Here is a 24,045-nt window from a genome sequence, read left to right as displayed (position 1 = left end):
GAAGAAAAGATAGAACAATCAAATAGACGCAATAAAAAATGGTAAAGGGGATATTACCACCGACCCCACAGAAATACAAACTACCATCAGAGAATAGTATAAACACCTCTATGCAAATAAACTAGAAAATCTAGAAGAAATGGATAAATTCCTGGACACATACACCCTCCCAAGACTAAACCAGGGAAAAGTTCAATCTCTGAATAGACTAACAACAGGCTCTGATGAGGCAATAATTCATAGCCTACCAACCAAAAAAGTCCAGGACCAGATGGATTCACAGCCGAATTCTACCAGAGGTACAAAGAGGGGCTGGTACCATTCCTTCTGAAATTATTCCAATCAATAGAAAAAGAACGAATCCTCCCTAACTCATTTTATGAGGCCAACATCATCCTGATACAAAAGCCTGACAGAGACACAATAAAAGAGAATTTTAGACCAATATCCCTGATGAACATCAATGCGAAAATCCTAAATAAAAAAATGGCAAACTGAATCCAGCAGCACCTCAAAAAGCTTATTCACCACAATCAAGTGGACTTCATCCCTGGGATGCAAGGCTGGTTCAACATATGCAAATCAATAAATGTAATCCATCATATAAACAGAACATATGACAAAAACCACATGATTATCTCAATAGATGCAGAAAAGGCCTTTGACAAAATTCAACAGCCCTTCATGCTAAAAACTCTCAATAAATTCGGTATTGATGCAACATATCTCAAAATAATAACAGCTATTTATGGTACATCAGCCAATATTATACTGAATGGGCAAAAACTGGAAGTATTCCCTTTGAAAACCAGCACAAGACACGGATGCCCTCTCGCACCACTCCTATTCAACATATTGTTTGGAAAAGGGCTAATATCCAGAACCTACAAAGAACTCAAACAAATTTAGAAGAAATAAACAAACAACTCCATCGAAAAGTGGGCAAAGGATATGAACAGATACTTCTCAAAAGAAGACATCTATGCAGCCAACAGACACATTAAAAAATGCTCATCATCACTGGTCATCAGAGAAATGCAAATCAAAACCACAATGAGATACCATCTCATGCCAGTTAGAATGGCAATCATTAAAAAATCAGGAAACAACAGATGCTAGAGAGGATGTAGAGACACAGGAACGCTTTTACACTGTTGGTGGGAGTGTAAACTAGTTTGACCATTGTGCAAGACAGTGTGGCGATTCCTCAAGGATCTAGAACTAGAAATACCATTTGACCCAGTAATCCCATTACTGGGTATATACCCAAAGAATTATAAATCATGCTACAATAAAGACACATGTACACGTATGCTTATTGTGGTACTATTCACAATAGCAAAGACTTGTAACCATCCCAACTGTCCATCAGTGACAGACTGGATTAAGAAAATGTGGCACATATACACCACGGAATACTATGCAGCCATAAAAAAGGGTGAGTTCATATTTTTTGCAAGGACGTGGATGAAGCTGAAAACTATCATCCTGAGCAAACTAGAAAACCAAACACCGTATGTTCTCACTCATAGGTAGGAATTGAACAATGAGATCACTTGGACACAGGGTGGGGAACATCACACATCAGGGCCTGTTGGGGAGTGGGGGGCTAGGGGAAGGATAGCATTAGGAGAAATACCTAATGTAAATGATCAGTTGATGGGGGCAGCAAATCAACATGGCACATGTATACCTATGTATCAAGCCTGCACATTATGCACATGTACCCTAGAACTTAAAGTAAAAGAGAAAAGAAAGAAAGAAAGAAAGAAAGAAAGAAAGAAAGAAAGAAAGAAAGAAAGAAAGAAAGAAAGAGAGAGAGAGAGAAAGAAAGAAAGAGAGAGAGAGAGAAAGAGAGAAAGAAAGAAAGAGAGAAAGAGAGAGAAACAAAGAAGGAAGGAAGGAAGGAAGGAAGGAAGGAAGGAAGGAAGGAAGGAAGGAAGGAAGGAAGGAAGGAAGGAAGGAAAGAAAATAGATATACATTCATTACTCAGATTAGTAAACCTTGGCTCCTAATATGACAACATTCCCTGAGTTTACCTAATGTTTGCACCTAGTTAAAATAGGAACCTGCTGAAAAAGATCATTAAGAAGGAATCAGTGGTCGGAGCTGGAGGCAGAAAGAGTGTGATGGGCTAAATTGCGTCCCCCCCTATCCCCGCCAAAATGTATATGTTAAAACCCTAACTCCCAAGACCTCAGAGTGTAACCATATTTGGAGATGAGGTCTTTAAAAAGTGATTCTGTTAAAATGATCTTTAGTGTAGGGCCCTAATCCAACAGGACTGGTGTCCTTGTAAGAGAAAAAGATACCAGGGGTGTGTGTGCACAGAGGCCATGTGAGGACAAAGCAGCAAGAATGTGGCCATGCACAAGCTGAGGAAAGAAGCCTCAGAAGAAACCAACCCTGCTGATACCTAGATCTTAGACTTCCAGGCTCCAGAAGTGTGAGAAAATAAATTGCCACTGTTTAAGCCACCCATTCTGTGGTAATTTGCTGTGGCAGCCCTAGCAGTGAAATACAGGAGAAAAAAGAAACCCTGAAGCAAGAGGATCTTTTTTCATGCATAAACCTTATTCCACAAATATGCTAACATTTTCCAGGAGAGCTTCCATTGCACATCATTTTTATTATGCTCAATAAAATTATTTAATTCACAGCTAAAAGTGCCATTTTCATACTTTCATATGAATAACTTTTTATAAATCAGGGGTGGAGGAAGCCCTTGTTGGGCTGCTGTATGAATTTTAATTCATTCTCTGGTCTTCTTTCCTGTAGCTGACAGGAAGACTTGCACATGAAGTTTGGGGCAGCCACACTTGGGATCAGCCCTTATCTGGCAGGCCTGAGGAACTAGGCAGTGGTAGGCAGAATAACAGCCCCCACCCCCACCCACCACCAGAGATTTCTACATCCTACTGCTTGGAACCTGTGAATATGGTCCACAGGACCTTGCAGATGTGACTGAATTAAGGATCTTGTGGCGGAGAGATTGTCCTGGATTTTCCAGGGAGGCCCAATGTAATCACAAAGGTACTTGTGAGAGTAAAACAGGGGAATCAGAGTGAGTAGTAGGAAATGTAATGATGGAAGCAAGAAGTAGGAATGGTGCGAAGAAGGCACCACGAGCCACAGAACGCTAGCAGCTTCCACAGACTGAGAAAGGCAAGGAAACAAATTCTTTCCTGAAGCCTCCGGAAAGGACAGAGCCCCACTGAAACCTTCATTTTAGACTTCTGACCTGTGTTGTTTTAAGTCTAAATTTGTGGCAGTTTGTTACAGCAGCCATAAGAAATGAGCGCACTGAATATTCTGGTTTCCAGGCAGTAGGCTGTGATGGGCTTCTCAATTTAATGCAGATTTAGGGTTTGATGCATTGTTTTTGTTTTTGTTTTTGTTTCTGTTTTTGTTTTTGAGACAAGATCTCACTCTGCCATCCTGGTGGTGGATAATACAATAATGCAATACCACATGTTGTACTATTATTCTTTACATTGTACAGAAATGCTTCATATACTCTAGTATAAAAAGTATGTTTTACAATAATGTTTTAAAAATAAAAAAATTGTTGCTCTTTCCCATCTTGCAAGATGGCGGGTGAAAAAGTTGAGAAGCCAAATACTAAAGAGAAGAAACCCGAAGCCAAGAAGGCTGATGCTGGTGGCAAGGTGGAAAAGGGTAACCTCAAGGCTAAGAAGCCCAAGAAGGGGAAGCCCCATTGCAGCCGCAACCCTGTCCTTGTCAGAGGAATTGGCAGGTATTCCCGATCTGCCATGTATTCCAGAAAGGCCATGTACAAGGGGAAGCACTCAGCCGCTAAATGCGAGGTTGAAAAGAAAAAGAAGGAGAAGGTTCTTGCAACTCTTACACAACCAGTTGGTGGTGACAAGAACGGCGGTACCCGGGTGGTTAAACTTCGCAAAATGCCTAGATATTATCCTACTGAAGATGTGCCTCGAAGGTGTTGAGCCACGGCAAAAAACCCTTCAGTCAGCATGTGAGAAAACTGCGAGCCAGCATTACCCCAGGACCATTCTGATCATCCTCACTGGACGCCACAGGGGCAAGAGGGTGGTTTTCCTGAAGCAGCTGGCTAGTGGCTTGTTACTTGTGACTGGACCTCTGGTCCTCAATCGAGTTCCTCTACGAAGAACACACCAGAAATTTGTCATTGCCACCTCAACCAAAATAGATATCAGCAATGTCAAAATCCCAAAACATCTTACTGATGCTTACTTCAAGAAGAAGCAGCTGCGGAAGCCCAGACACCAAGAAGGTGAGATCTTCGACACAGAAAAAGAGAAATACGAGATTACAGAGCAGCGCAAGATTGATCAGAAAGCTGTGGACTCACAAATTCTACCAAAAATCAAAGCTGTTCCTCAGCTCCAGGGCTACCTGCGATCTGTGTTTGTCCTGACGAATGGAATTTATCCTCACAAATTGGTGTTCTAAATGTCTTAAGAACCTCATTAAATAGCTAAGTACAAAAAAAAAAAAACCATAAAAAATAAAAAATAAAAAAACTGTTAAGAATTTTAAGACAAAGAAATCTATGAATTGGCTCAAGTCCCAGGTCTATGAAAGAAGCAAGAACAAAACTCAGTCTTCTGATGCATGTAGATTACAATTGTTATGGACAATTCTTCCCTAAATATGCCTAGATCAATATTAACCCATCAAATGAGGATTCCTAAGATTTGCAGAATACTCAGTGCACATAACCTTAATTCTGAAGATGCAAGGGCTTTGTATAACGGACCTGAAAATCACTCTTGTTTTTTAGGGTTAATGTATCTTAAAAATGATAATACATATAAAGTGCTAAAAGTGGTTCCTAGTACAAAATAAAGATTCAATAATTATTAATTGTTATTATTGACCTAGAGCTAAAGAATCATTTCAGAAAGTTTAAATTTCAGGGTGTTTAACGGAGTCGATGTTTTACACCTTTTAACACTTTTATGTTGAGAACTGGATAGGGACTATGGTTTTTCTGAAATAGGAAATTAATAAAAAGAGAAATCTAAATTCACAGCTATTGGAAGATTTGGCTGTGGTTATGAAGATTTCAAATGGTAGAATCTGGAAATCATTAGGTTTCAAGTGTTCAACTGTCAGAGGCTCTGGTGTATTTAACCTTCCACGTGCCTCCAGTCTCTTTTTGCACTTGAATATTCAGGGATTCTATTGCCCTCAAGTTCCTTCCCAAACTGAGATGTCTCTTGGGATCTTTTCACATTAGGGGTCTTTATCCTTTCACTCAACTACCCTGAGCCAGGGGTCTGCATAGTCTTGTTGATATTAACTTGGACAAGACAGAGTTGGACAAGAAAATCTGTTCCCCAACCGGGGCCTCCAGCACCTACCCCCTTACTTCTTAACCATAAAAATCCTAGAGGAAAACCTAGGTAATACCATTCAGGACATAGGCATGGGCAAAGACTTCATGTCTAAAACACCAAAAGCAACGGCAGCAAAAGCCAAAATTGACAAATGGGATCTCATTAAACTAAAGAGCTTCTGCACAGCAAAAGAAACTACCATCAGAGTGAACAGGCAACCTACAGAATGGGAGAACATTTTTGCAATCTACTCATCTGACAAAGGGCTAATATCCAGAACCTACAAAGAACTCCAACAAATTTACAAGAAAAAAACAAACAACCCCATCAAAAAGTGGGCAAAGTATATGAACAGACATTTCTCAAAAGAAGACATTCATACAGCCAACAGACACATGAAAAAATGCTCATCATCACTGGCCATCAGAGAAATGCAAATCAAAACCACAATGAGATACCATCTCACACCAGTTAGAATGGCGATCATTAAAAAGTCAGGAAACAACAGGTGCTGGAGAGGATGTGGAGAAATAGGAACACTTTTACACTGTTGGTGGGATTGTAAACTAGTTCAACCATTATGGAAAACAGTATGGCGATTCCTCAAGGATCTAGAACTAGATGTACCATATGACCCAGCCATCCCATTACTGGGTATACACTCAAAGGATTATAAATTATGCTGCTATAAAGACACATGCACACGTATGTTTATTGCAGCACTATTCACAATAGCAAAGACTTGGAATCAACCCAAATGTCCATCAGTGACAGATTGGATTAAGAAAATGTGGCACATATACACCATGGAATACTATGCAGCCATCAAAAAGAATGAGTTTGTGTCCTTTGTAGGGACATGGTTGCAGCTGGAAACCATCATTCTTAGCAAACTATCACAAGAACAGAAAACCAAACACCGCATGTTCTCACTCATAGGTGGGAACTGAACAATGAGATCACTTGGACTCAGGAAGGGGAACATCACAAACCGGGGCCTATCATGGGGAGAGGGGAGGGGGGAGGGATTGCATTGGGAGTTATACCTGATGTAAATGACGAGTTGATGGGTGCAGCACACCAACATGGCACAAGTATACATATGTAACAAACCTGCACGTTATGCACATGTACCCTACAACTTAAAGTATAATAATAATAAATAAATTAAAAAAAAAAAAAACTCCATCCTTATTTGGTTTCTCAGATGCCAAGAGAGCAAGCTAACCTGGGGTAAGAACAAAGACTCTGAAGTACGACAAATCTGGGTCCAAGTCCTGAATCTGCCATAGGCTAACAGCATGACCTTTGCTGAGTTACTTACTCTCTCTAAACTTCTATTTCCGTATCCATACAAAGAGCCTAATATCAATTTCATAACAATTCATGACAATTTCATTGTCATGAGCATCAAATCATATAATGCACGAGAAAGTATTTAGCACTAACAGGCAAATACTAAACACTCAATAAAATGTTAACTATTTCTATACTCTCTTACTTTCTATCCAGACCCTGCAACACCTCTGTTAGTTTCACTGCCTGGTTCCCCCTTCTCTACCTGCACCCTTAATGTTAGAGTTCCTTTTCTACCCCCACTTTGCACATCTGCCCAAGGGGACCTCACCCAGTCTCAGGACTTTCACTGCCACCTACTATGCACAAAACTCTGGGTGACAGCACCCAGAGCTATCTGTCGAACCCTGATCTTTTATCCAAGCTCTAGATTTGCATTTGCAATTATCTATTTATTGTGTCACCTTAGATACCCTATAGTTGCCCAAACAGAACCCACCATCATCCTCCTCTAACCCATTTCATTTCCTGTCTTCTCAAGCACACTTAATGGGGTCTCCCAGGGTAGAAATTGTGAAGACATTTACAACCCCTCATGCCCACTCACCAAGCCCTGGGATTAAAAAATGTCTCCTGACTCCAATGCTGTCCCAATTCCTCCACCCTGCCACTGCCTTGGTTCTGGTCTTCCTTATCACACACTAGATGAAGGAAATAGCCTTCTATTTGTGACCTGTCAGCCCTCACACAGTAACTCGCCCATATCCATTCATCCTCTAGTCCCCCACCCAAATCATCTTCTTCAATACATGCCAAGGACTACAAAGATACTCTGAATGTGGGGAAAAGGGAACATCTTAACAAATATTTCACAGTGAAATATAGGGGGCATAAACATTAAGTTGAAGAAACAATCAAAAAAGACACCCGGTGATATTATTATTATTTAACATGGTTCTAGTTTTTATTTTTTTTACCATATTATTCAACTACCACCCTGATAGAACTAGTTGCTCTGACTTCTGGGGCCCCACTATGTCTTCATTACACATTTGCTTTAGCCTTTAACATATGCGGTAATTCATCTGCCTTTCTCTGTTTAGCCTACATCATTTGCATCTTTTTACACCCAGAATCTGGTATCATGCCTAACACATAGTCAAAGCTTGCTAACCAGTAGAAAACAGTCTAATGATTGACTTTTCACGCTTCCCATTAGAAACTAAGAAAACTGACATTTTTCTTGAAATTGCAAAATGGTAGCATAAGTTTTGTTTTGAGATGAGGTTTTGCTCTTGTTGCCCAGGCTGGAGTGCAATGGCATGATCTCGGCTCACTGCAACCTCCACCTCTTGGGTTCAAGTGATTTTCCTGTCTCAGCCTCTGGAGTAGCTGGGATTACAGGCATGTGCCACTACGCCTGACTAATTTTGTATTTTTAGTAGAGACAGGGTTTCTCCATGTTGGTCAGGCTGGTCTCAAACTCCCAACCTCAGGTGATCCGCCAGCCTCAGCCTCCCAAAGTGCTGGAATTACGGGTGTGAGCTACCATACCCAACCAGTTTTTTGTTTTGTTTTGTTTTGTTTAATCAAAGTATTTTCCCTTCTTGAGAATTCAGGGTTTTTTATTTTGTCTTTATTTTGATCTCTTTTTCCCCTTCTAACATTAAGTCTAGGCCCCAGGAATAGAAGGCAGATTCCAGCTATAACTTTGAGTTTCAAACTAGACTTTTTATTAAAGTAATAGGAAGAAAGTCTCGAAGGAACCAGAGCTTGGAGGATTGACCGTGGAGTTATCACAGAAGGAGATACTTGAGGGAAGTTCCTGCCTCACTAGAAGGGGAAACCCTTTCCAGTGCTAAGAGGGAATCTGTTTTTCTCCTTTGCACACTCTAAACTTCAGCATTATCAGTGATCATGGAACATAGAAGCTTATGATATCAGGCTTCATCCTAACTAAATTCATAAAAGAGCAGTGTAGAAAGCACAATGTCACTTGTTTTATAACTGATACACCCATTTAACAAGGAAATGAGACACAAGATTAAGAATGCCACCTCTGGAGTCAACAGCAAGTGTGACAGGGGCCACATGACTCGGTCAGATTTTTTATTTAGTCCTTTAGCGCAAACCTAAGAATGTTCCCTCAAACCTATAGAGTCTTGATCCTCTGTTCTCTTTGTACATGTAAGATCCTTAGATTAGCACATGGAACATAGGAAGAGATCTAGAAATATCAGCCATACAAGCTGAGAGCCGAATCACATATGAACTCCCATTCACGACTGCCACAAAAAGAATAAAATACCTAGGAATACTGCTAACAAGGGAAGTGAAGGACCTCTTCAAGGAGAACTACAAACCATGGCTCAGAGAAATCAGAGATGACACAAACAAATAGAAAAACATTCCATGTTCATGGATAGGAAGAATCAATATGGTGAAAATGACCATACTGCCCAAAGCAATTTTTAGATTCAATGCTACTCCCATAAATTACCACTGACATTCTTCACAGAATATGAGAAAACCATTTTGAAATTTATATGGAACCAAAATAGAGCCTGAATAGCCAAGGCAATCCTAAGCAAAAAGACAAAGCTGGAGGCATCATGCTACCTGACTTCATACTATACTATAGGGCTACAGTAACCAAAACAGCATGGTACTGGTACAAAAACAGACACATACACCAATGGAACATAATAGAGAACCCAGAAATAAGACGACACACCTACAACCATCTGATCTTCAACAAACCTGACAAAAACAAGCAATGGGAAAAGGATTCCCTATTAAATAAATGGTGCTGGAAGAACTGGCTAGCCATATGCAGAAAATTGAAACTGTACCCCTTCCTTACACTATATGCAAAAATCAACTCAAGATGGATTGAAGATTTAAATGTAAAACCCAAAACTATAAAAACCCTATAAGAAAACCTAGGCAACACCATTTAGAACATAGGCACAGGCAAAGATTTCATGATGAAGACATCAAAAGCAACTGCAACAAAACAAAAATTGACAAATGGAATCTAATTAAACTAAAGAGCTTCTGCACAGCAAAAGAAACTATCAACAGAGTGAACAGACAACCCACAGAATGGGAAAAAAATGTTGCAATCTATGCATCTGACAAAGATCTAATATCCAGCATCTATAAGGGACTTAAACAAATTTACAAGAAAAAAACAAACAACCCCATTAAAAAGTGGGCAAAGCACATGAACAGACACTTCTCAAAAGAAGACAAAGATACATGCAGTCAACAAACATATGAAGAAAAGCTGAACATCACTGATCATTAGAGAAATGCAAATCAAAATCGCAATCATACATCATCTCACACCAGTGAGAATGGCTATTACTAAAAAGTCAAAAAATAGTAGATACTGGTGAGGTTGTGGAGAAAAAGAAACACTTATGCACTGTTGATGGGAGTGTAAATCAGTTCAGTCATTGTGTAAGAGAGTGTGGTGATTCCTCAAAGACCTAAAAACAGAACTAACATTCAACCTAGCAATCCCATTACTGGGTATATACCCAAAGGAATATAAATCATTCTATTATAAAGACACATGCACACATACTATTCACAACAGCAGAGACATGGAATCAACCTAAATGCTCATCAATGATAGACTAGATAAAGAAAATGTGGTACATATGCACCATGGAATATTATGCAGCCATAAAAAGGAATGAGATCATGTCCTTTGCAGGGACATGGATGGAGCTGGAAGCCGTTATCCTCAGCAAACTCATGCAGTAACAGAAAACCAAATACCGCATGTTTTCACTTGTAAGTGGGAGCTAAATGATGAGAATACATGGACACATGAGGGGAACAACACACACTGGGGCCTCTTGGAGGGTGGGGGTGAGAGGAGGGAGAGGATCAGGAAGAATAGCTAATGGATACTGGGCTTAATACCTAGGTGATGGGATGATTGGGCCAGGAGATGACCTAAAGTTGTGGACACCTGGTCCTTGTCCCCAATGTGCTTCCTGAAGGTTGAACTAGAGTTCTGCTGCTCTTAGGCAATGTGTTATTTCTCTTTGGGCAATCTGTGGAAGCCAAATCATTAGTTGCTATTTGCTTGGTAAACATCTTGGCAAATAAGATTAAAAGCCAGGATTTCTGTTGGCTCACTGAGTCCTCCTAATGGGCCAGTCTCAGGCTATCTTACTCTGAAGTATCCTCCACTCCTCAAAATCACAGATGAATGCTTCTGGCAAAAGTGGCATCTTGTTTATTTTCACAGAAGCTGCCATGTATGCATCAAACCCATTTTGCCTTCTGCCTGGGCACACACCTAACCTTGTCTCCCAGCTTCCTTTGCAGTTAGGCCACGTGACATGCATTAGCCAATGTCATTGGCGTGGAAGCGATGTGCACCCTTCCTGGTCTTGCTGATAAAGTCCCCCCACAGGCAACCCTCCGTGCTCTACAGGGACTTTGGAAGCCGCATGCCGAAGACATCAGAGCCACAGGTGAAAGAAATCTGGGTCTTCGCATATTACTTGGGTGAGGCATCCGCTCATCAGCAATGCCCATTATGAATTTCATGTGAGGAAAAACAAACTTCTATCACATTTGAACAATTACACATTCTTGAGTTTGTCTGTTACAAGTTCTAGGATTACCTTAACAAATACATCTGTCTCAATCATCATGAACCTATCATTCCTATGGCAGTGCCTGGTACACAATAAGAATTCATGTCTGTAGAAACTCTAGATTTTACTAGAAATCAGAGCCTGGTGTTTAAACAGAGTAAGAGTAATCATTGGCATGCAGGAGACAGACTCTGGAACTCTGCAGAAGACTTTAGTTATCTACATTTCTGAAAGATGAGGATGCCACCAGGAGAGGAAATATTAGATATTTTTTCCCAATTTCAGTTCTCCTCAGATTTCATCAGTCTGATCATCCAGACTGAGAATTATCTGAAGTTATTTCATTCAGAGACAATAGAAACTGGGGCATTTAAGTATGCAGAGAGCAATTACATTCTGAGAAGAAACCTCTGAATAGCACAATCACTGACAGCTATTTAAAGAGAATAGAAGATTGAGACTACATAGGTGGGGAAAAGATCTTAGGTTTGACTTAAAGGGCTGAATAAAAATCCTAAAGCACACTTATGGCTCCAGAGCTGGTGCCTTCCGGGGGTGTGAGGCCTGAACAGTTGGAGAACTGGCAGTAGTAACTAGAAAAGGATAGTATTTTGACAGATGCCTGAGGTTACATTCCAAATTCCTTCCACCTTACCCCACTTCTCATTCCCCAAATCATTATTCTCAAGGGAGGAGTCACAGTATATCAAATTTGCCACTGAGGCCATTAAGAGGTGTGTGTTGTTATACATCACCAGAAAGCATTTCCTTATTTCTCAAGGTCTTTTTTGATTAAAGAAGCAAAATCATACCAGCTCTTCCCAAACTCATCTTTCACTCTCCATTAAAGAGAAGAGCAAGACTATCAAGTAAGGCAAGCAGCAACCTACAAAATGCAATCTTGGACCACGTGAGCAAGAAGATGAACAATGGACAAGAGAATGGCATTGCAGGTGAAAATTGGAGGTAGTATATATATATGGGACAGAAAAAGCCTTGAAATCTACAACCCTCATTGACCCCTCATAAGGGGTTATACTCAAAGCACTTCACCAAGCTTCTGCTCCGTAAGCATAAATGGCCATGCCCTGCACCATGCGACCCCACCCCAGGCTATCACTAATTGAACCAGAGGTGGACACCCAACCCAAAGGCAGCCAATTTAGAATTGCCCAATAGCCTCCGAGATAGCCTGGTAAGAAATCTTTGTCATACACAAATAATGATGATAAAGGCATCAAATTATCTTTTTCTGGAATAGAAAATGAAGATGAAATACAGATATGATATAAAATGAAAATATGGGGAGATTCTCAGGAATACAAAGAAGAGATGGAGAGAATCCATCTTCATTAGCAAGAGAGAAAGAAACAAAAACAGAAAAGGCAGACAAGATTCTGAAGAATAATGAAAGGTCAAGAGAAAGCAGAAATTGTTATAGTAAGCAGAAGTTGTGAGGAGGCAGAAGTCCAAATATACGTTAAGTAGAGCACAAGGGAGATGTTTAGAACAGGTTCAAGATAAAGGCAAAAATGAGGTGGGCTCCATAATGCGAGACGTCTTGAAGATCAACAAATTCCAGCTTCTTGTATAAGCAGGGAGACAGGAGAGAGGGCTGACAGCAAGATCATCAGTCTCCAGGACATTTAACTGGACACTGAATGACCTTCTGCATGGGATGATTTATTCCGGGCTCTCTGGTGCTCTGCTGTCCTGTGGGTCTTGCTTTTCTTTGGACGTTATGTGGCTTTCCCCAGTTCCCAGGAGGCCTGGCAACAAGCTTGAGATTCCTGTTTTCTTTAGTCCCACAAATATGCTAGCAAACTGTCCCCTACTTTTGCTTGAAGTAACACAGGTAAGTGTATTCCTTGCTACCAAGCAGTGGGATATATTATTTGTACAGTGTGGATGTATGTGTTTGTCCAGTGTGTTGTATGCTGGGAGGATGAGGTGAGAGGCCAAACGCAGAGGGCAGAATTGCCTTGATAAGTTGGGAGGACACGGAGGTGATAAGGTAGGGAAGTCTGGGAATGGGAGTAATAGGAGTGAGCAAACTAATTTAGGCTTCTTCACGTATGTCTGGCACCTGGTCTGTGGCTTCCTGAGTCCATCAGATTCCCTTTCTCTTAAATATACTGCATATCAAGAGAAAAGGGTACATGTCCCTTCTATGGACATTCCTAATCTATTGTTATATTTATTCAGAAGGTCATCTCATCTTCCTCTAAAGAATGTGTTATAGACCTGGAGTGGTGGCGCATCCTTGTAATCCCAGTACTGTGCGAGGCTGAGGCAGGAGGTGTACTTGAGCCCAGGAGTTCATGATCAGCCTAGGCAACATAGTGGGACTCAGTTTCTACAAAAAAAAATACAAAAATTAGCCATGTGTGGTGGTGCATAGCTGTATTCCCAGCTACTCAGGAGGCTGAGGCAGATGATCACTTGAGCCTAAAAGGTTGAGACTACTGTGAGCTATGATCGCACCACTGCACTCCAGCCCGGGCAACTCTAGAAGAACCCCATCTTAAAACAAGAACAACAACAAATGCTTTATAGAGTGTACTGGTCAGGACTCTTGGTCAAAAGGGGAAAAAACTCAATTTGGACTAGCCTAAGCTAACACCCTCCTCTTTTTCTCGCCTGTCTCTCTCTCTTTCTCTCTCTCTCTCTGTGTGTGTGTGTGTGTGTGTGTGTGTGTGTGTGTGTGTGTGTCTGTCTGTCTTTGAGACGGGGTCTCCAGGTTGGAGTGCAGTGGTGCGATCACAGCTCACTACAACCTCCAAGTCCTGGACTCAAGCGATCCTCCCACCTCAGCCTCCCCCAAGAGCAGCATGGACCACAGGCCTGTTCCAACATGCCTAGCCCCTCCTCCTGAGTTTGCTCCTCCTGGCTTTTCCGGCACCTTCTCACAGCCTTGCTCTCTCCTTGAGGCTGAATCCTGAGAGTACAGATCCTGTGTTCACATCCTCGCAGCTTCACCTGCCTGTGTCCACACTCTTAGAGCAATTGCTATGACCAGAAGGGGACGGTCAGCTCCAATTTGAATCAAATGTTGAACTTTTGGCAAGAGATATGGGGCAGACTGAGCAAACCCACTAAAGGAGTTGTTGGGGTCCCCCACACTCACACTTCTCATCTGCTGCCAGAGCCGTTATTGCCCTCAGTGTCTCAGATTTGGCCAGCACTTAGACTGCGACTGCACAGGGACACTTCCCCTGTAGACCTGCTGCTCCCCTTTATCCCAGTAGGAGGCAGCATTGCCCCTCCTTGCCCTGCGCCTCGCCCGGCTGTTTGATTCCAGGCTTCCAGCTCAGCTAGGAAAAGGGTCCATTAAAAAGATTTTATCTTCGGAAAACCTTATCACCCCTCAAATGTCAAGACTTTCGGAAATTAATCTAGAGTTTTCTCCTTTTCAGACCTCAAGTTTTAAAACAGAATCGTAAAATCCTAGAGCCAGGAGGAGCCTCTGGAGTCCTGTCACATCCAGCCCTCTGTTTTAAAGATGAATAGATCGACCTAGGCAGAGACTCAATCACATATTCTAACATTTGGTACCAGATTGCGAAGTCATTGGAACCAAGCATAAAAAGCTATCGGGAGAGATAAAAGATCTGAAGGAAAGGTTGCTTATCAATTTCTGGAAAGCTGGACTAAACTTTTAATGGGAAAACAATTTATTAAAAAATACCCAAGTAACCTTTAAGAATAAACACTTGCAAATGATTTGAACAAGCACTGTGCAATCGAAATACATGTGAGTCACAAATGCAAGTCATAGGTGGAATTTTACAGTGGCTACTAGAAATTTTTAAAAAGGTAAAGAGAAAAGGTGAAATTTAAAAAACAAGTTAAGTAATACTTCAATAATATTTAACCTATATATTAAATATACTATTATTTCACCATGTAGTCAGTAAAGACTCCTGTGAATAAGATATTTTGCCAGTGGCTACCGTGTTGGACGTTGCAGAATTGAACAACAGGTTCATACAGAACCTTGTAGAGTCCTCAGGACAAGCTGCAGACATTTGAGCTCAACTAGGGCATTCTGGGGAAATGTATTATACCAACAGAATATAAGGGGCTGATATATTTTATCAAAAAGAGCTTCCTGTTTGAAAAAATATATACTTTTAACTCCATCTCCTTTCCTCAGATAAGCTCCAGAAGGATGCATGATTATTGCATCATTATTATTCTTAAACAATGAACTAAAGTGGACCAGTCAAGTGAATGCCAATGGGAGTTTGATGGAAGAGGCTGTCCTGTTCTCGCCTAGAGTGACCTCACAATCTGTGGCCCAGGAGGATTTTATAAGATATCAGCATGCCTGCCGAGAACAAATGAATAGTTTTTTCCTTAGTGCTAAAAACACCAGAGGCAATTTTCACATACCCACCCTTCGTTTTTACAGGATGTGGTGGGGGAGTCAGGCTGTAATCACAGTGTGTTAACTGAGGATAAAATAGAGAGCATCAGCCAGATTGCTCTTCTTGAAAACAACAGCCAAAAAAGAAAAACAGCTTTCAGGATTTTGAGTTGCTTCATATGCTCAGGAGAGGGTGGCAATTTCAAGCCCAGCATCAAGAAGAAGGACAAAGTTGAGCCCAACTGGGCACCAGCAAGGAGTGGGTGCACCCATCCCTGCCTCCACGCTCCTTCCTCCACAGTAAAAATGAGGGCTCCCATCATTTTGGGGTAGTGGGTGTTTCACAGTCTGTTCTCCTCAGCAGCTTTGAAATTCTGAGTTCTGAATTCTGGTATTGTAGCCTGGCACAGAGTTGCAGGGACAAGGTTTGTTCACACCCTAATCTCCTACCCCAGCCTGCTGTCTTCCTGACTGTGCCACTATCTGAAGTCGAGGGTTTCTCACTAAACACTGAGCAGAGCTGCAGGCAGACCTTGACCTTGCCTCATATGTCCAAGTGAAATAAGCAACCACCTTAAAAAAGAAGCCAAGTTTTCCCTTTGTTGATGGATTCCTCCTTCTATGGAAGTATCTGTGATAAGGATACTGTCACTCTGAACCACTGAGTCTTTTGTTCCAAAAATACTGATTGACAGTCATTGATCACTTATTACCGAGTCCCTATAGTAACTCATTTAAAGCTCTGCAAAATAATAGTCCTTTCACAGCTGGTTGTGGTGGCTCACGCCTGTAATCCCAGCACTTTGGGAGGCTGAAGTGGGCAGATCACTTGAGGTCAAGAGTTCAAGATCAACCTGGTCAACATGGCGAAACCTCTCTCTACTAAAAATACAAAAATTAGCTGGGCTTTGTGGTGGGTGCCTGTAATCCCAGCTACTCCAGAGGCTGAGGCACAAGAATTGCTTGAACCTGGGAGGCAGAAGTTGCAGTGCGCTGAGATCACACCACTGCACTCCAGCCTGGGCAACAAGAGCAAAACTCCATCTCAAAAAATAATAATAATAATAAAGAAAAATAAATTAGCCAGTTGTGGTGGCTCACACCTGTAGTCCCAGCTACTCAGGAGGCTGAGGCAGGAGAGTTGCTTGAGCCCAGGAGGCAGAGGTTGTAGTGAGCTGAGATTGTGCCATTGCAATCCAGCACAGGCAACAAAGAGAGATTCTGTCTAATAATAATAATAATAGTAATAGTCCCTCCAAACTATCCTAAGTCCTTTGTATACTGTATTAGAGTCCTAGGTCCTAGGTCCACCATAACAGAGTAACACAGACTGGGTGGCTTCAACAACAGAAATTGTATTTTTTCGCAGTTCTGGAGGCCAGGCGTCCAAGATTTAGGTGTCAACAGTTTTGGTTTATTCTGAAGCTGTGAAGGAGACCCTGTCCTACACCCCTCTCCCAGCTTCTGGGGGTTTGCTGGCAATCTTTGGTATTCCTTGGCTTGTAGATGCAACACCCTAGTCTCTACATTTGTCTTCACATGGCATTTTCCCTTCGTATGTCTGTATCCAAATCTCTCCTTTTCAAAAGGGCACTGGTCTTGCTGGATTAGGGTACACACTAGTGACTTCATTTTAAGTTGATTACTTCTGTGAAGACATAAGATCACCTTCTGAGGTCTTGGAGGTTAGGACTTCAGTGTAGGGGGACACAGTTCAAACCATAACACACATATTAACTCATTTATCTTTCCAACAGCCCTTCAAGGCAGCTTCCTGGATAATTTATCCCATTTGCATAAATTTATCCCATTTGCAGAAGAGGGCACCTGGGACACAGAGAAAGTAAAAGACTTGCCATGGTCACTGCATTAGTCAGTTTTCATGCTGCTGATAACGACATACCTGAGACTGGGTAATTTATAAAGAAAAAGAGGTTTACTGGACTCACAGTTCCACCTGGCTGGGGAGGCCTCACAATCATGGCAGAAGGTGAAAGGCACTTCTTACACAGTGGCAGCAAGAGAGAAAACTTGTGCAGGGAAACTCTCCTTTATGAAACCATCAGATCTTGTGAGACTTATTCACTATCGTGAGAACAGCACAGGAGAGATCTGCCCCATGATTCAATTACCTCCCACCAGGTCCCTCCCGAGACACGTGGGAATGGTGTGAACTATGATTCAAGATAAGATTTGGGTGAGGACACATCCAAACCATAGCAGTCACCAAGCTGGCAGTTAGTGGAGTCCCACAGGGTGTCTAGTTTGAGTGAGTCTGCTGTACAACCCCATAAGTATTGTTATTACTGTCTCAGACTTATGCCTGAGGAAACCAAGATATACAGTTCACAAAACCCACCAGTATTGCACAGTGAGTCATTGGCGGAGCTGGAGTTTGAACCCACTGCTGTTCGGCTTCAGCACCTGAGCTGGTAATCACTAAACTATGTGATTTCTCTTACATAAAAATGTCTTCCCAGAATTCAGGAAAGGCTAATTTGCCACTCCACACTTTCCAAGGACTGCACAATTCTTTGGTGGTGTTGGTTATGCATCACAGTCACCGTTGGAAGGGACTGGGGTTGGTCACTGGCATGGGGCAGCAGGGTGAGTTATCAGGAAATGGCAAAAGGACCCAGGGGGTCTGCAAGTGCTTGAGCCCCCACCCCTAGCACTGCCCTTAACCACCTCAGGCTCTGCCAGGGAACCAGGAAGAGGATAGGCAAATAGGAGGGCAATTCTGGGCTGCTTTGGGTAAAATAAAAAGGGGACAGGAAATGAAAGGATTCAGACTGTTGAAAGAAGGGACTCAACAGATCCTGCCTCATCCTTTCTTCGTAACTGGAAGGAAGTGGGTCTTACTGTTGCATGAGGAAATGGGGGAGCCCAGCTCCTGAGCATTCAGGCCAATCTTGGTTTGATTCATACTGTAATGATTTCTCTCTAATGTAGAGACACAAAAGCTGAGAGTTGAGAACTATGTCTCATGAAGGTCACAACTGGGGTCCACACCTACCCTCCTCAGGATTAGCTGTTCAATTCCTCCTGGAATTTTGGGAGAAATCCATTGAATCCCACCCCCCACTCCCTGTTACTAGTTGCTGGTGGTGGTTAAGAGAGCTTGCGTTGTTTTATTTTTTCACTTAGTTTGAGTCCTGTACACTCATTAAGTTATATCATTATCTTTCATTTCATTGAATCTAAACTATCTTCTCCCCATTTGCCCAATTTAATGAATTTCCTCAATTTTGTTCTCACTAATTAAACATCATACTCAGTATCTAAAATAAATCCACTTTTTTTTACACCCGTAGTGTAAAAGCTCCCTGAGGGTAGTGATTTCATCTTTTGTTTACTTCTATATCCTGAGCACCTAGCAATATTGATAATGAAGGAATGGCTATGTGTAATTTTTTTCTACCATTTTATATACATGGTAACTTGCTATACATACTGTTCTGCATATGCGTCTGCATATCTACTTATCAATATATCATGGAGATTGTCAACATTTAGTGGGTCAACAGGCAGGGGACAGGACTTTTACATTTATTAAAATTACCTGCTTAGAGTTCCAAGCAGAATAAAAGCAATTCTCCATCCATGCATGCATAGACTAATCCCAGGAAGTAGCCGTCACCCAGCATGAATTAAATTTGCTGTGCAAGGCATGCCTAGTATGCAATAGAGCTCTCTCACTTTTTTGTTGTTTTTAATCTACATGACCGACACCATAGCCACTGTTTCTTAGGACACACCATTCATGATACAGCTACATTTTAAAATATCTATTTCACTCCATGGAATCCTTTTATCTTGCAATCACACTAAACATGGGTGCCTTACACTTGATAGGTATTCAAGTGTGGGGAAGTGGTGTGAATGAAAAGTTAAGATATACTAAACCATAAAGTATATTAACTTTTTTTCCAAGTTAAGGTAGAAAAAGGGAGGAAATCAATACATTTTAATTTCTTTAAATGAGGTAAACTTTGAATAACCATGGAATTTAACCCAATAAACTATTGCAAAATCATTTTGGTGACTTGTGCCTGGTGCCTGCCCATCCATCTACTTCATGACTTAGCACCAAGTTTTTTGTCTGAATTTGAGGGTGTACCACTTCTGTAAGAAACAGCAAATGTAAGAGTGTCATCCCCAGATTGCAATGTCAAAGTTCTCATTTATGGCCTGCCGACAAAAACATTGTAGTATGAAAAGAGGAGCATAGGCAGAATGATTGGAGTTTCAAAATTTGAACAATGTGAGATAAATGGGTGATCAGGGGTCAAAAGGGCTATTTATAAGGATTACTCTTCTCCTAGACTTTAATTCTCCAGAACACTTATATCACCCAGTGGAAGTATCTTGCCTGTGAGTTTTTGTTTATTCTCTATCTCCTCCCACTGTAAAGTATGTTCCATGAGAGCAGAAACTTCATCTTTGTTCACTACTATATATCTAGTTGCTGACATATGGTACATGCTTATTATGTATTTGTTGAATAAATGAATACACAAGAGAAGGACGAAGGTGACTTTTGGCTTCATCCCATTCCTATTGCTTAGGGGTCATTCATTTTAAGAACACTTCTGGAAATTACCAAAGAAAGTTTTTTCATACAAACAAGTAGGAGTGAAGCAGGTTCACTGTGCACTGATTACCAATTTATCTGAGTACAGTGAGACAGAACACCCACACACAAGTTACATGAAACAGGTTTATTACTTACAGATAAGCAGCAATGGATAACAGAAGTCAAGGCTTCATCCTGAGCTGGTCTCCCAAGGCTCACAAAGCTGCTTGGGGAACACAGAGTCTCCAAGGCACATGCCGCACTTGCACTGCATCTGAGGGACCTGGAAAAGCAGTCTACCCTGGGCTTTACGCCCAGGGCCAAAGCACTGAAGGACATCCTATTTCTAGGGTGAGCTGGAACAGAGCCCAGGCTGTTCTGACCAGTCCCCTACTATCTCACGACATTACATTCCTAGCATATTCTACAGTTATTCTTAAGAATTACAAGTAAGAAAGTAGGGAGAATTGGGTCAGTCCAAGGCCACCTGAAGAACTGTCCTACAGGAGTCATTGAGAAGGGAGTGGCCATCTGGGGTTCAGTGGAAAATTTTCTCTTAAAATGTAGCTACAGCCTGGGGTCCGTGGAGCTTGACTTTAATCTCACCAGTAATCTTTAGTTTTCCACTAACACTCTTTCCAAATTCCTTCTGCCCACCACCCCATTCCAAAGCCACACCCACAATTTCAGGCTTCCATCGACTCTCCCAGGTACCTACGTCTGGTTAGTTATCAATTACTGATCGAAATATTACTTCAGAGTTAATGCCTTAAAATAAATACAGTATAATGGGAAATATATATCTGGTCTTTATCCCCAATTAGTGACCAACAGTTCTGAAACCCTTGGAATTCCCAGAGTGATAGGAGTGTTTTGGTATGTTGATGGTGATGACTCATGGCTGGGGGGCCCTAGATAGCTTCAGGATGGAGGCTGGTCACCCAAAAGACCAAGGCATGATTAGAGGGTTGGAACTTTTAGCCCACCTCAACCTGCAGGACTAACAGCTAATGACTTAATTAATCATACCTTCATAAACATCCCCTAACAATAGGGTTCAGGAAGCTTCCAGGCTGATGAACACATAAAGGTACTGGGAGGGTGGCATGCTAGAAAAAGGAATGGGAGCTCCGTGTACCCCTCCTTGTCCCTATACCTTGCCCTATGCATCTCTTTCATTTGGCTATGAGAATAAACCAGTAAAAGTGCTAAAGTGTGCTCTTGAGTTCTGTGAGCCATTCTAGCAAATTATCAAACCTGAGGAGGTAGCAGATATGTGGCTGGTTGGTCAAAAGCACAGGAGGCCTGGGACTGAAGACCAGCATCTGAAATAGGAAGGACTGAGTCCTTCACCTGTGGGGCCTGCACAGGTAGAGTCAGAATTGGATGGAATCGAACACTCAGCTGGTGTCCAGAGAATCAGAAAATAGGTTGTTGGTGTGGAAAACCCCCATACCTTTTGGGTCAGAAGTGTTGTGAGGAGGCACAGCTCAATAATAAACATTTATTATCTCCTCATTTATGTGAGAAAGAAATTTGGGAGCAGCTTATCTGGTTGGTTCTGGATTGGAGTCTTGCCAAGAAGTTGTAATCAAGATGTTGTCCTGGGCTGCAGTCATCTGAAGATTTGACTGGGCCTGGAAGATTTACATCTAAAGTGACTCACTCACATGACTGTCCAGTGGTCACAGGTGTAGGCAGGAGGCCTTGTTTCACCAGTTGGGCCTCTCCAGGGCGCTGCTCAGTCCATGACAGCTGGCCTCCTGCCCAGCAAGTGCCAAGAGAGCAAAGTAAAAGCTGTAATGTGTTTTATTCCTAGCCTCCTAAGTCACAGCCTGTCATTTTTACAATGTCCTATTGGTTACCCAAGTCAGCCCAACTGATTATAGAAGTGAATTACACAAGAACATGAAGACCAGGAGGCGAGGCTCTTCAAGGGCCATCTTGGAGGCTCCCAAACCACAGGGCTCAAATACATTTTTCAAATAAATGAACAAAGTATTTAGTCAACTCCAAGTCCTCTGTACTCAGTCCATTTGGATCTAACACGAGAGTTTAGGCTTCTGACAACATACAACGTTTTACTGGCTTTAGCATTTTCACTCTGGAAGACCTCAGACAAGTGATCTACTTTCATTGTGCCTCAAGTCTTAAAACAAGAACTGCGCTGATAAGCAACTTCAGCAAAGTCTCAGGATACAAAATTAATGTGCAAAAATCACAAGCATTCTTATACACCAGTAACAGACAAACAGAGAGCCAAATCAGGAATGAACTTCCATTCACAATTGCTTCAAAGAGAATCAAATACCTAGGAATTCAACTTACAAGGGATGTAAAGGACCTCTTCAAGGAGAACTACAAACCACTGCTCAGTGAAATCAAAGAGGACACAAACAAATGGAAGAACATACCATGCTCATGGATAGGAAGAATCAATATCGTGAAAATGGCCATACTGCCCAAGGTAATTTATAGATTCAATGCCATCCCCATCAAGCTACCAATGAGTTTCTTCACAGAATTGGAAAAAACTGCTTTAAAGTTCATATGGAATCAAAAAAGAGCACGCATCTCCAAGACAATCCTAAGTCAAAAGAACAAAGCTGGAGGCATCACGCTACCTGACTTCAAACTATACTACAAGGCTACAGTAACCAAAACAGCATGGTACTGGTACCAAAACAGAGATATAGACCAATGGAACAGAACAGAGCTCTCAGAAATAATACCACACATCTACAGCCATTTGATCTTTGACAAACCTGAGAGAAACAAGAAATGGGGAAAGGATTCCCTATTTAATAAATGGTGCTGGGAAAATTGGCTAGCCATAAGTAGAAAGCTGAAACTGGATCCTTTCCTTACTCCTTATACGAAAATTAATTCAAGATGGATTAGAGACTTAAATGTTAGACCTAATACCATAAAAACCCTAGAGGAAAACCTAGGTAGTACCATTCAGGACATAGGCATGGGCAAAGACTTCATGTCTAAAACACCAAAAGCAACGGCAGCAAAAGCCAAAATTGACAAATGGGATCTCATTAAATTAAAGAGCTTCTGCACAGCAAAAGAAACTACCATCAGAGTGAACAGGCAACCTACAGAATGGGAGAACATTTTTGCAATCTACTCATCTGACAAAGGGCTAATATCCAGAACCTACAAAGAACTCAAACAAATTTACAAGAAAAAAACAAACAACCCCATCAAAAAGTGGGCAAAGGATATGAACAGACATTTCTCAAAAGAAGACATTCATACAGCCAACAGACACATGAAAAAATGCTCAGCATCACTGGCCATCAGAGAAATGCAAATCAAAACCACAATGAGATACCATCTCACACCAGTTAGAATGGCGATCATTGAAAAGTCAGGAAACAACAGGTGCTGGAGAGGATGTGGAGAAATAGGAACACTTTTACACTGTTGGTGGGATTGTAAACTAGTTCAACCATTATGGAAAACAGTATGGCGATTCCTCAAGGATCTAGAACTAGATGTACCATATGACCCAGCCATCCCATTACTGGGGATATACCCAAAGGATTATAAATTATGCTGCTATAAAGACACATGCACACGTATGTTTATTGCAGCACTATTCACAATAGCAAAGACTTGGAATCAACCCAAAGGTCCATCAGTGACAGATTGGATTAAGAAAATGTGGCACATATACACCATGGAATACTATGCAGCCATCAAAAAGGATGAGTTTGCGTCCTTTGTAGGGACATGGATGCAGCTGGAAACCATCATTCTTAGCAAACTATCACAAGAACAGAAAACCAAACACCTCATGTTCTCACTCATAGGTGGGAACTGAA

The 24,045-nt window shown here is 41.5% G+C and overlaps 1 pseudogene; it reads left to right on the top strand.

Annotated features, from left to right (window-relative positions):
- Positions 1 to 3,572: 3,572 nt before the first annotated feature.
- Positions 3,573 to 4,515, top strand: LOC702116 (large ribosomal subunit protein eL6 pseudogene; annotated as a pseudogene).
- Positions 4,516 to 24,045: the final 19,530 nt, after the last annotated feature.

Source organism: Macaca mulatta, chromosome 5, assembly GCF_049350105.2.
Source record: "Macaca mulatta isolate MMU2019108-1 chromosome 5, T2T-MMU8v2.0, whole genome shotgun sequence".
NCBI classification, from domain to species: Eukaryota; Metazoa; Chordata; class Mammalia; order Primates; family Cercopithecidae; genus Macaca; species Macaca mulatta.
The sequence above is the reverse complement of the archived record's forward strand: the minus strand, read 5'-3'. Positions and strand labels throughout refer to the sequence as shown.